This window comes from Biomphalaria glabrata, chromosome 1, assembly GCF_947242115.1.
Source record: "Biomphalaria glabrata chromosome 1, xgBioGlab47.1, whole genome shotgun sequence".
Classification (NCBI taxonomy): domain Eukaryota; kingdom Metazoa; phylum Mollusca; class Gastropoda; family Planorbidae; genus Biomphalaria; species Biomphalaria glabrata.
Window position 1 is genome coordinate 75,734,735 of NC_074711.1, and position 13,897 is coordinate 75,748,631.

The 13,897-nt window shown below is 36.0% G+C and overlaps 1 protein-coding gene across 1 annotated transcript in view; it reads left to right on the forward strand.

Annotated features, from left to right (window-relative positions):
• The first annotated feature begins 1,086 nt into the window (after window positions 1-1,086).
• LOC106072606 (uncharacterized) overlaps window positions 1,087-13,897 on the forward strand; it is an 86,954-nt gene continuing 74,143 nt past the window's right edge. The window contains exon 1 of the mRNA XM_056014875.1: window positions 1,087-1,387. The gene's annotated coding sequence lies outside the window, so the exon portion shown is untranslated. The remainder of the gene's footprint in view (window positions 1,388-13,897) is intronic.

Consider the following 13,897-nt stretch of genomic DNA (forward strand, 5'->3'; position numbering starts at 1 on the left):
GTTTACAAATGATTTCAACATGTCTAGACATGATTTATTTCTGTTCCTTTCAATACATCAGCCTAGACTGCCTAGACTAACCTATATACCCAAATATTTTTTTTATAGATATTCGACAGCCTATTTTGAAACACACGTCCAGTGTCTAGGTTCCACCAGGTTTGTAGAACCTGAAGAGTTTGCCAGCTAATAGTAAGTAAAAGTAGGAATTGTAAACAAAATTTTTCATTTTTTTAATCAAATGAAATTGTTGAAAGTATCAAAATTAGACTAGATTAAGATCAAATGGATTGGGGACTACATCAAAATCGAATGAACTGATGAACTGATGACTAGATCAAGATCAAATGAACTGATGACTAGATCAGGATCAAATGGACTTGTGAGTAAATCAAGATCAAATTAACTGATGACTAGATCAAGATCAATTGACCTGATGACTAGATCAAGCAAGATCAAATGAACTGGTGACTAGATCAAGATCAAATGAACTGGTGAATACACATAGATCAATTGTAATGAAGATTATTTTAAGATTTTAAAAAAGGCCAGGTGACTAGATCTAGATTGAATGCACAGATCAGATCAATGACAAATCAGTTGAAGTGATTGTAACGAAATGGAACCCTTGTGTACTACATGTTCTGTTACCTCAGAAATGACTGAAGCCTTACAGCCTTATAAATCTTAAGATTTCAATGTATCTACCACTAGATCTCGGCTTCAGTTTATTTCATTCAATAACTCTTCATGTGTTACTTAATATGATCAAACAAAATAGTGTAAGATGGATCCCAGTTTGTAATGCCTGTAGGTCTACATATAGAGTGTAAGATGGATCCCAGTTTGTAATGCCTGTAGGTCTACATATAGAGTGTAAGATGGATCCCAGTTTGTAATGTCTTGGGGTCTACATATAGAGTGGCGATGGCTAAGCTGCACCCAAGGTCGTCTGTAGCTCTACAGCCTTGCGTCACCACGTCACCATCCCACGACCTGGCTTCATCCTCTCTCCCCCCTCCCCTGTCGACTCGACGCGTTCACCTGTTGAACTGATCCCTGTGTGCCAGCGCCTGCGTGTGTGTGTTTGCGCGTGGATAAGCTGGGATTAGTGGACCGCACTTGGTAGTCCCAGTATTGGCAGGAGGAGTACGCAAGCGGCGCCGCAATCTTTTATCACCATCACGTTAGTACAAGTGATAGATCTGGATCACGTTAGTACAAGTGATAGATCTCGATCACGTTAGTACAAGTGGTGGATCTGGATGCCGGTTGTGGAGACTTGTATTAAGTGATCAATTTCAATTTGTTTTAAGTTCACATTGGATATTACGTGTGGATTGGAGAACTAATGATTGGAATACCTGTATGATTTTCTCGCTTGTTGGTAAGAGACCCTAGATTGGGCTAATACTATTTATCAATATGCCTATACCATTGAGTCTATCTGCTTAACTGAATTGTTTTCATTTCAACATTTGGGGTACGCAGACTGGATTAATCTGCTTATCATATTATGAAGTCTATAAGAGAGTCCTAAGTTTTTCTTATCTTATAAGGATTACGGACTTTCCTTTAAAACAGAAAATATAAATTTAGGTTTTCTTTTCTCTCTTTCTATCTCCTTATTTTCCTGTCGTGAATTAAAACTTTAACGACTGTAGATTACACTTGTCATGTTCTGGATCTGGATCTAGTAGACGGGCTTCTGTGACTCAATCCTTGCCGGGCACCTCATGATGAGGCAGTCATTCAACGTTCAATGTTAACTGACACCTACCAAGTGCTATTTTATAAAGGAGCTTTTAGCATACATGTTACTTTCTATTATCTCAAAATCTAGATTCTAAAAGCCGGGGAATGAGGTAGTAGATTCCCGACTTCTCGGTTGTGAAACTATTTCTAACTATGTTTCAGATTTATAAAAAGCGTATTAGGTTTAAAACAGGTTTTAAAAAAAATGAGATACTTGAACACACACGCACACATACACATACAAATGAAAAGTGAACATTAAAACACGTTTTGAACGTGTATGTATTTAGGGAAGGCCGTGAGATTGTCCATTTGTTCCAATATCTGGACAGACTTGTTCTTCTTCAGAAATGTAATTTATCTTTTAATTTCATGTACCATCCTAAGTAGGTTAGATCTTCGCTTAATAACATCTAGAACAGCCTTGAGTCGTCATGAAGGAAACTCGCATTGAAGTTTAGCAAAAACTCTAAATATCAAGAGCATACCGGTTTCACTGTCGTAGGGCTGTATAATAGTCATATGTTTATACGGATAATACTGTCATTATAATTTACCAAAGAGAGAACTATAGTGCATCAGTAGGTCTCATAAAAGGACTAAATGTGGTGGCTGTTTGAATTATAAAGAAGATTTACTCACAAAAAGCTAAATGGTAACTGGGACAAATGCATCGTTGCAAATTGAAGTGAATGACAATTCGTATTCTCTAAACATAATTTTTAGTTTCGTGAAGTTTGCTTCTGGATATTTAAGTTTTTATCGTGAAATGTACATCTCAGTCTCATCGTGAAATGTACATCTCAGTCTCATCTTGAAATGTACATCTCAGTCTCATCTTGAAATGTACATCTCAGTCTCATCGTGAAATGTACATCTCAGTCCCATCTTGAAATGTACATCTCAGTCTCATCTTGAAATGTACATCTCAGTCCCATCTTGAAATGTACATCTCAGTCTCATCTTGAAATGTACATCTCAGTCTCATCTTGAAATGTACATCTCAGTCTCATCTTGAAATGTACATCTCAGTCTCATCGTGAAATGTACATCTCAGTCTCATCTTGAAATGTACATCTCAGTCTCATCTTGAAATGGACATCTCAGTCTCATCTTGAAATGTTCATCTCAGTCTCATCTTGAAATGTACATCTCAGTCTCATCGTGAAATGATCACGTGTTTGGCTAATAGCAGAGAAAAAAAGTTTTTTTTTTTTTTTTGGAAGAGGGTGTGATAGAAGGGGATCTTTTCTTTCGATTAAAAAATGGCTAATAATTTATAGGTACAAAGAGAAGAAATTCCGGCCCCCTCTAAAGAGAACTCTTGCCTTGCCTTGAGAACCTTTAACCACAGCTGTGTTTATAACCATACATCGTAGGTTTTAAATCAACATTCAACTCCAGACACAGGCACTTGTTTTACGATCTCATACACTCAACACCTAAACACAATGTCTGGTGTCATTGGTTGATACACGCAATGTTATTTTTTGTTAGTCTTACCTGGAGAGGAGCTGTGGGAGAAGCAATAAATATTTCTGGCCACATTTTTGTTTTTGTCTAAAGGATTCTAAAACAACCAATAACTAGGACGATGTCTAAAGGATTCTTAAACAACCAATAACTAGGACGGTGTCTAAAGGATTCTTAAACAACCAATAACTAGGACGGTGTCTAAAGGATTCTAAAACAACCAATAACTAGGACGATGTCTAGAGGATTCTTAAACAACCAATAACTAGGACGATGTCTAGAGGATTCTTAAACAACCAATAACTAGGACGATGTCTAAAGGATTCTAAAACAACCAATAACTTGGACGGTGTCTAAAGGATTCTAAAACAACCAATAACTAGGACGATGTCTAAAGGATTCTAAAACAAGCAATAACTAGGACGATGTCTAAAGGATTCTAAAACAAGCAATAACTAGGACGATGTCTAGAGGATTCTAAAACAACCAATAACTAGGACGATGTCTAGAGGATTCTAAAACAACCAATAACTAGGACGATGTCTAGAGGATTCTAAAATAACCAATAACTAGGACGATGTCTAGAGGATTCTAAAACAACCAATAACTAGGACGATGTCTAGAGGATTCTAAAACAACCAATAACTAGGACGATGTCTAAAGGATTTTAAAACAACCAATAACTAGGACGATGTCTAAAGGGAGAGGAATAGAAGAGGAGGGAGGATGCTCTCTCCCATATCTCTAACACTTTCAAACAAGGACACGTCAAAGAACAGACCGGAAGGAAGTGCTGAGCAGACGACGGTTTGAACTCTTCTTACGGAGCTAGTGTATTGCGTCACTGTTCTTCACCACCCTAGATAAATGCGATGTGCGATCAAAGAAGTCGTGAGGCTCGAACTCACTTTGTGCGGTTTCTTCTTTCTTTCCTAGCCATCGCTTTTTTTTTTGTTTGTATTCTATCATATTTTTTGCCTCTTGGAATGTTATCTTACTTATATGTTTAATGTTACTATTTGGGTTTATTTGGGGAATTTCTTAAACGACATTTTATTTGTATTTTTTAAATCTTGATCAATTCTAGTACGGTTAGAAATGTTTTTAGTTAAAACAATGAAATAAAAAAAAGTGCAACAGATGTACCGAAAATTTGATACTCTAGAATCCAGCTGTGGGTAATTTTATTGTTACCATTAGATGCTATGTATATAATCTATGGTCTCATTGTGTTCATTATCATCATTAAACACTTACGTCAAGATTTGTGGAGATGTAGCAACAAGGTCGTTCCACTTATCTTATGTAATACAGACGTTACTTCAAAAAAAGGAGATTAGGTTCCACGTATCATGCATTTAGTAGCAATCCACATTCGCATCTTCAGAAACAGGCAAGATAACTTCGCTATATTGTCTCACCAGTTGATTACTGCCCCTTGAAGGATAATCTTCACACACAAATAAATGTCCAACCTAGTTTCTAAACAATCCCGCAATCCTCGCTTTCGTGACTTCTTAACACAGAATAACTTTGCTGTTCGAAGTAAAGCTTTTTTTTTTTTAAAAAAAAAGTCTTTTCTTGCACCCATTATATTCTATGACATTTACTCTCAAAGGTTTGATTTTTATCCTCACCAGTAATCGAGCACTGACCATCACTGGCCTCTAACGAGTTGGTACAGTTTTATGACATCCGTCTAAAATATTCAAACCGTTCGTTTAAGAAAATTCTTGATTCATTCAATAGAAGGATACCACACCATTTAATGTTTTCTCTCTCCAGTGACTAACCTTAAAACAGGGGCATAGCTAGGAATCTTCCATCGTTTGGGGGCCCGGAAGGCTTGACCTCTTTGGGGCTCCTGCATTTTGCGTAATATTTAATTTTTTAAATGCAAAAAAAAAAAAAAAAACACTTATTTGGGGCCTCGTCACAAGTGGGGGTATTTTCAAATTCTCCCCCCCCCCTCCCCTCACCCTAGCTACGCCACTGCCTTAAAACTGCCGTCACATCAATTTTCTGTTTTTCGGTTCTAGATCATTTGTCAATAAATCTGTCCAAATACTAGCAATGAACATGTACATAAGGCTATCGAGAAATTAATTGTTAGAATAACCCAACAACCAGTAAAAAAGTTGTTTATAATGACTATCAGGATTCTGTCCGTTATAAGAATTGGTTTTCAGTCTGGAGCTAACTATTTAATAATAATAATAATAATAATAATCTTTATTGTCCGTATTTAACGTTACACTTGCTACTGCATGCCGGGAATCGCTACTAAAATTAAACTTCAGTGTAGCTAAATTTTAGGACTACGCTTAGCGATAGTAAACTGTGCTAATATTTACTTCCCTTGTTAGCGGTGTGATCATAGTGACCTTAGCTTGTTAAAGTCGTTGTTGGTAGACCATGACATGGTACAATGTGCCCTAATTGGGCCACCTGGCAAGTCTCGACCACCACAAGATGTGTGGCAGGACCTATTTCACGAGATGTGAAGGTCTGATAAACTGACTTAGTGATGGGCTGCGAGAGGGCCGTCGGCAGGTACGTTCAGGGCAACGGAGACTAATATAGAGAGGGAGACAAAAATAACGAGGGCGTTCGAGCAGTTTTGATGGTATGGCTTAGTTTAAAAGAGTGTACTGAACCGTTAGGCTGGTTCTATAGAGATCAAGCTTTTGTTGTAACGTTGAATAAAAATCAAAAACATTTATGTATATAGAGTCATGTACTTGAATGAATGAAAAATTGTAGCATTGGTTTATGTCTCAAGTTAGGTATGGTGTTTACAACATTACAATGAGCAGAATCTTTGATCTGAATATTTCCAGATGGGATTGTAAATATTCAAACATTTAAGTGAGTTTTTTTTTTAACTTTTAAGATTTTTTTTTGCGATGTTGATAGTGGTATATATTGGGTTGTTGTTCAAGACAGCTAGTCCTACTTGGTTACTAACTCTTGTAGGTCCATTAATTAGGTTGATACATACATTTAATGAATCTCTTTTTGAAACAAAACTTTTACTAATATACAGCTTTCTATGTCAAGAAGGCTGAGTGGTAAAGCGCTTTGCTTCGGAACCGGTGGTCCCGGATTCGATTAGTATCTAGGACAAGGGAAAGATTGGGATTTTAAATTTCGGGATCTTCAGGGTACCTCTGATTCTATCTAGCTCTAATGGTTACCTGACTTTAGTTAGGAAAAAGTAAAGGCGGTTGGTCGTTGTGCTGGCCACATGACACTCTCGTTGACAGTGGGCCAGAGAAACTGATGACATGTACATCATCTGGCCCATAGATCACAAGGTCTGAAAGGGAGTACTTAACTACTTCCACTAACTTTCTATTTCAACGTATAGATCATTAGATGTGCCCTAAACTCCAAATGAAATAGCAAGATGGCAAACCATTCCAAACCAGGTTTCAATTCACTCCAAAAACTATAGGCTTTATTATACAAAAAACAAACTTAGCCGTCTTTCGTCTCCAAATTAATACCTGTTTCAACTGTCTTACATCATTCGTACATTTCCCTTGATTTTAATCTCTTACTCCAGGTTACATCAGAATCCATCGAGACAATATAAACAAGAACACACACTCCATAAACAATATAAGAAAAGAAGATAATAAATCACAAACTTGCAGGCTGCCCCTGCACGTTGCACGTGCACTTGCCTACATCTGAATAGTTTTGCGGATTAACACGAACTATCTGTGAAATGTTTTTCTTTCTAAATGTTTATTGGAGTTTTTCAAACTTAAAGTTTACCGCATTTTCGCAGTAATCTGCTCTTTGTTACAAAGCTTATATCAACACACTCTCTCTGCCTGTCTGTATGGTAAAAAGTTTGTAAGCGTTTTTTCTCCGACACCCACTCTCAGATAGGGCTGAAATTTTGCACAATTATTTCATTTATTTGATAACACAAGAATCAATTTTACAAAAATAACCAATCAGTTAATTAACTATTGGTAATAAATTAATTTGATTAGTATCTAGAACAAGGGAAAGAAATTGTACTTGATTGGAGTGGTGGTATAAGCTGAATTAGTCCCCTTTATAAGTTGCCGCTTTAAAGTATGTTTGAAACAAACAATAGATAACTATACATTGCTATTTTCATAAGCATCTCACTAACAGAGTGGTCAGTATGTCGGCTTGAGAAGACTTGAGTCATGAGTTCTAATTCAGGTCGTCCCCCCACCCTTTTTTTTATATAAATTCTTATAGAAAGCGAATACGGTACAAATTCACCCAGATATTCTTTTCTTTCTCCCTCCGCCCCCCCCCCTATTTTCCCAAATGGTCCAGATAAGTGATAGGATCATAGCGTATTGAGAAAGCTAAAAGCATGAAGTAACGCTAAACAAAAACAATTGGTCAAATTATTTGTAATCACACAGAGTTATTATTGTTAGTCTAGATTTATTACAAATTTAATTACATGGCTGATCCAAACTAGTCGACACAATTACACTTCGCATAAGCTTTTATACTTTGATTTTTAAGAGCCAGTTTACGCTTTTTAAGCAACAAAATTCAGTAAGAAAATGAAAGCGATACGAAGAAATGTGATGGCAGTAGAATGGAACCTAAAGAAAAACGTAAGAAAAATAAAAAGTGGAAATTGGTTTCGAGATTTTGAAATCAAGAGACAAACTAAACCATGTCAGCGGTGACTTATTGAAAGATCTTTGATGGTAACAAAATTGTAACAAATTACTTTGTTTGAAGGAAAAAGCTTAGTCATTTGATTCCACACAGTACCGAAAGAGAAGAAATCGATTAATTTAAATACCTCGCTTCGACTAAATTCAATACTTAAGGCTATTCATCAATAAATTCAATCCCTAGAAAGTCGAACTGCATAAATAAACTTGTTAATGTTTAGTCATTTGATTCTACAGTAGTGAAAGTGCAGAAATATTACTATATACGATTTATTAAAATGCGTCTTTTTTTTAAATACATCAGATCAACGGATAAACAAAGAAAAAAAAAAAACAACAAAAAAGTTGCAACTTATTTATGTGCATACCAAAAACAAGTTTAGAAAATAGAAGTAAATGCTTTTGAAAGACAATCAGAGGCTGATGTACATACATACAAATATTCAACATTTACATAAAAAAACAACAAATATTCCATTTGACAGATGCCCGACCTAAATAATAAATTGCTTAAAGATACCAAGACTTTAATGTTTAATTGTTTTAAAATACGCAATCGGTAAACTCTCTTTATTGACAAGAGGAAGGGGAGGTCATGTTGAGTACACACTTTTATGTTATGCTTTACATCTTCTGTCCCCTTTTTTTTTCTTTTCACCTCAGCCTGACGCCAGCAGACGAAGTCAGTTTATTAAAATTTGAAACATTTTTTTTCACTACACACACTTCATTTTGTTGAGGGGTAATGTAGTTTAAGGCCAATGGGGTTAATAACAAACACCAAGTTTGTGCTGTTACTTTCAACTTCGATGTTTACTATGGCGCCATCTGGGTTAACAGTGACGACAAGGGACATTACTAACATAGACAAAGTAGCATAACACGCATATCAAAAGGTTGTTTTCAATTAAACCTAATTAAATACTTAGAAAGACACAAAGATAAAGGCTGATTTCTTATTCCATAAGCTAAGTGTTAGGGTGCGTGTGTGTGTTTAAAAGGTAACGACGAGGCAAGGGGCCGATAGTTTTGGCGGTGTAGAGTGATGAAACTAGATCTAGAAAACCACGATCTGGTCTGTCAAAATGTATGTTAGGAACTCACGTGGGATATAGATCTAGTTGAACGAGAGACCACTCAGAGAGGCGAGAGAGTAAGGATTTATATTTGTTATTACTTAGATGTTATTTAAATATCATTACAATTCGTAACTATTAGATCTTTTAAAAATCTGTGTATATTGGTAAAGTTATATTGAATTTTTGTTCACAATAGAAGTTTTTTTAAGCTATTTTAAGTTTATTTCACAAAAAATATAATACGCCTACGTCAACTTTGTTGAATGCGGCATGTAGACCCACTATCCAATGAATGAAAAGCACCATAAGAAAAAACAATCGTACAAGAGCTACTTCTTCCATAGCGTCATTATAGCATGGAACGGATTGCCTGAGTCAGCCGTGAAACCCAAAAGCTAAGGAGAGTCTAAGACTCTATGATTAACATGCTTGACTAGATTAACAGACGGATACACTTATTATCTTCTCTTTTAAAGGAAAGTCTGTAATTTATAAGAAAACTGAAGATAGAAAGGATTCAAACCTTGAACTTTGTATCTAGCTCTTTGATTAAAACACTCAGTTCCTAATCTAAGGATTTAGAATTTCATAAAGTGTTATCTCAACATCAGAAATGAGTCTTGTAGACATAGAAATGAGTCTTGTTGACATTGAAATGAGTCTTGTAGACATAGAAATGAGTCTTGTTGACATAGAAATGAGTCTTGGACCGAGTCTTGTAAACATACATTTCTGGTTCTGATTTCTGTTGCTTCGTTTTATTTCTAACGGCCCACGTACGGAAAGCCCCTACTGTTTTTTGTTCTCTCAGTCCGCCGTCTGCCATTTTTAGGACCTGAAAGATATTTGATCACTTTTAAAAATTCACCATCGCCTTGAATTGTATTTTAAATCGTACTTAGAACAGGCGCAACATTTTCTTTTAGTCTTCCTAAATCTCACTCTTTGTTTGTAAAATATTACGGATTCAAATTCTATGTACATTCATATAAATCAATTTTAAAACAGGATTTTTTCCGGTGCATAAGGCCAGAAGGAAAGTACAAAGTAATACTTCCCACTTGTTTGCTGACACTCAACAATAATAACTTTTGTCTTAAGAAGATTATTTTCTCTTGCACCCATTTATTTCAAACTTTTATTTTTGTCGAGGGTAATTCCTTACTGCTGAATGTTATTAAAAGTACACCGTCATGGCCTAGTAAACAGGAACAAGCCTATTGATGCAGGTCGTCTATCTGGAGATTGAATTAATTAAGTATGTCATTGTTATTTTGGTCGAATGTTTCTATTTTATAATCAAAACTTAAGTAACATTTTGAGAGCTCCTGCGTTCAGTTGAAACAAACAAATAAGAAAAACATTTAAAAAAAATACTTTTTGACAAAGACCAAACTCCTTTATATATCTCATAGAAAGATTATTTTGCTCTTAATAACATAGGAATGTTAGATTTAAAAAAAAAAAGAAACATTTTTTACCCAGCCCCATTTCTCCCCCCCCCCCTCCCATCCTCCTCCTCGTGGAAAGTCTTGATTAAGCAAATGTATAAATCTTCTAGACTTTATAATATTCTTATGATAGGTCTTTAGATCTAGGCTTAAAAGACGGATCGCAAAATGTTCCTGAACATTAATGTATTCAACTCTTGAATGAATAGAGCCTACATGCGAAATACCCGAAGACGTAGACTGTTCAAAATAAAGATTTTCTAGTCCTTTAGCAATATTTACATTATCTGTTTTTTTTTACTTAAACAAACTATAGCTGCCAAACTAGAGTTTTTCCCCAGTGTATCCAACTAGCTAGTAATGCTTTTCCCTAAGATATACATCAACTGTCAAATTTCTATGAAAATAGTTAGAGCCGTTTTCGAGAACCGTGTCCAGGTTCCATTTGTTTCCAGGTTTTGCAGATGAAAGTACAACCTGAATAGATGGATTGTAAAAGATTCCTTAGAGACGCAGTACACTTTCAACCTAAAATATTTCTATATTACTACAAGAAAAGTTTCTGACATAACAATAAAACGTGTAGTTTTTTTCTTCAATTTGTTAATTTCTTGACATAATCTTCTTTTAATTCTGCAAACTTCTCACAGCGATACTCCCACCTCTTCAACTCCCTCCAGCCGATAACAATCGTTTTAGAAGGTCATGACGTTAGACCTTCGACGTGGCAACTAGCTATTGGTCTAATCTGCCCACAGGTTGTGACGTCGCAGGTCAGTGTTAAGGCCTTCTGTAACGACTGGTCTCGCTCCAACTGGTCTAAATAGTTGGTCTCTACGGATTCTTTCCTAAAAGTTACGCTCTGAGGATAGAGAGTTTCATTTAATGCTTATGCCAAAACCAATGTAAACAACTCTATTTTATGGAGAAATACGCTGAAATAGTATTTGTACTATACCTCTCCTATAGCCCTGGAAAAAAAATCTTATTTTGCTACACGCCCTTGACTCTCGATGTTTTCTTTAGTCGTCACCACCAGGCCGCGTTTGTTTTTCTTTCACAGATACGGCACTAACCCAAACGATATGACACTGCAGATAACCTTTAACCCTGAGAGTGACAAAATGGTCTCTTGTTCCAAACTTATACAAAATAACTTTTAAGCATTAACAAGGGAAATAAATCAATCCTGGTGTGTACAATCTCATTGAGAAGTAGCAGACGTGACGTTGTAAGTCAGACCATTAAACATGCACGAGAAACACAGCGCAGACACCGAGGCGAAATCTAAAGTAAATTTGATACAATACTTGTACTACAAAGCCTCCAGTCTTGCAACAGGTTCAGCGGGAAACTTGCGATAACGAGAATATGTCATGGGAGAGCACTATCACGTACCGATAGTACCGCTATCTTAGCACCGAATCTTTCTTTACGTGTGGTTAACTTAAGTGTTCTGGAACCGACAACTTTATGCCACGAAAACTTTCCTGACAAACTGACGTAGACAGTTCTCAATTTTTGGTTTTGTGCGGCTATTTGTGGCTATTTTTGAAACGTCAAAATAACATGAATATCTTCATTTCATAACTAATTGTATGGAACTCATTATTGTATTTGATTACCTCCATCTTTCACCTTCTATTAATGGAAAACAAAAGAGAATGGAGCACTACTGCAGCAGATCTCTGGAGTCATGTGTACATGTAAAATAGATTGGAAATGAAGTTGGGAAGGGAGCAGACGGTAATTGTTTTCACTCGCCCTCCTCCTCTCATGAGTAGGATGATACAATTGTTGTCGCCTGGGCACCAGCATCGCTTCGTTCCCCTTTCCCGATTTCAAAACAGAACTAGACTATCATGTCACTCTCTTCAAAACAGAAATAGACTATCATGTCACTCTCTACTTGTCCAGGCAACGTGAGGGTACGACCTCGCCGTGAGAATTTTATTTTGATTCTCTTGCTCGACACACACACACACATACAAATCTAAAGAGAGTGTGGGGATAGGGACATTCTCTTTTGCCTGTTGTACGAACTACTTTAATTTTAAGTCAAATTTAATACCTTGTAGTGATACTATACAAAGTCATAACTTCAACAAGTACTGAACGACACACCAATACAAGAAGAAAAGCGTCGTTTTGGGGAAAGCAAATGGGATCGTTCAACGTCAAAGTTACACAATTTGTGTAAATAATCAGTTAATTCTTGTAAGATCTGCTGTTTAGTTTGTAGTTTAACCGAATCGTGTATTGTCTCCTCCCCTCCACAAACAATCAACAGGTGGAGCTGGGGGGTACAGGTAAACAAATTGTATACATGTGTACGTACAGAGAATCTGGAGATGAAACGGTGCCGGTTTTAACGTTTCTACCTCACACTTTTTGACAAAAAAACAACAAAACAAACAACAACAACAACAAGAACAACTCAATTTGGTTCGATTCCCTAAAATGCGTTTAGCTCCCGCTGAAAGCGTACTCAAAAATTAATCGTTTCCGTATTAAAAACCTCAATCTCATCAGAGAATGACTAGCACAGGAATTTATTTGAGATGTTTATCTATGCCGGAGAACTAAAAATAGCTAGATTAGCGTCTGCTGTACATACAAACTGTTTATAAAACTACGTATTTTTGAAAAGGTAAATGTTAATTTTTACGCAATTTTTTTATTGCAATATCCAATGTCCAAACTCTTCCATTTGTAGCACAAACATTTAAGCAAAGTGGAGAAAGTATGTTTGTTTTATGATAGTGAATTTAAATGAAAATGAGCGTCAGTACACAGCAGAGGTGATACGAAGATCAACTGCTGCGCTTAAGAGATTTAATTGGCAACTGATCTTTCAATTTACCAACCTTGACATTGCTAATTTTATCTATTTATTTCAAATGCTCTCCCGATTTCTCTTCTTTTAATGTTTGTCAACGTTTTTCTATAAGTTCCCTTATATCTTTCCCACATTTCTCCATATTGCCTACTTTTTTTTTTCTATATTACAGTATTTTGTTGCTTAAAGAATGCAGTTGGGATCTTAAAAATCAAAGTTCCATTAATCTTGATAACCGCTAACATTAATCAAACTTTATTAATCAAACTTTGCTTGACAGACAAGACTTGATTAAATTTAAAAATAAAACATAATGCGCATGCGCATTCAACAAATGTCATCCTTGGATAAATGTTGGTCTTTTTGTGGACAGACGTGAACACTATACCTCAGTTTGGACCAATCCGTGACTATCTTTTTGAAGAAATGACTGTCAAGTACATTACAAGTTAGACCTTGTACTAGCTAATCTCTAGATTATCGTACTTTCGCTATTTTTAAAAATAAAATACATTCTTTTAATTGAGTTACCTTGTCGAGGTCGACCTATCATGTACGGCCTCAACAGGTCACATAGAGGTCGAAGTAAAGGTGCTAGCTGGGAAGGTAATGAGT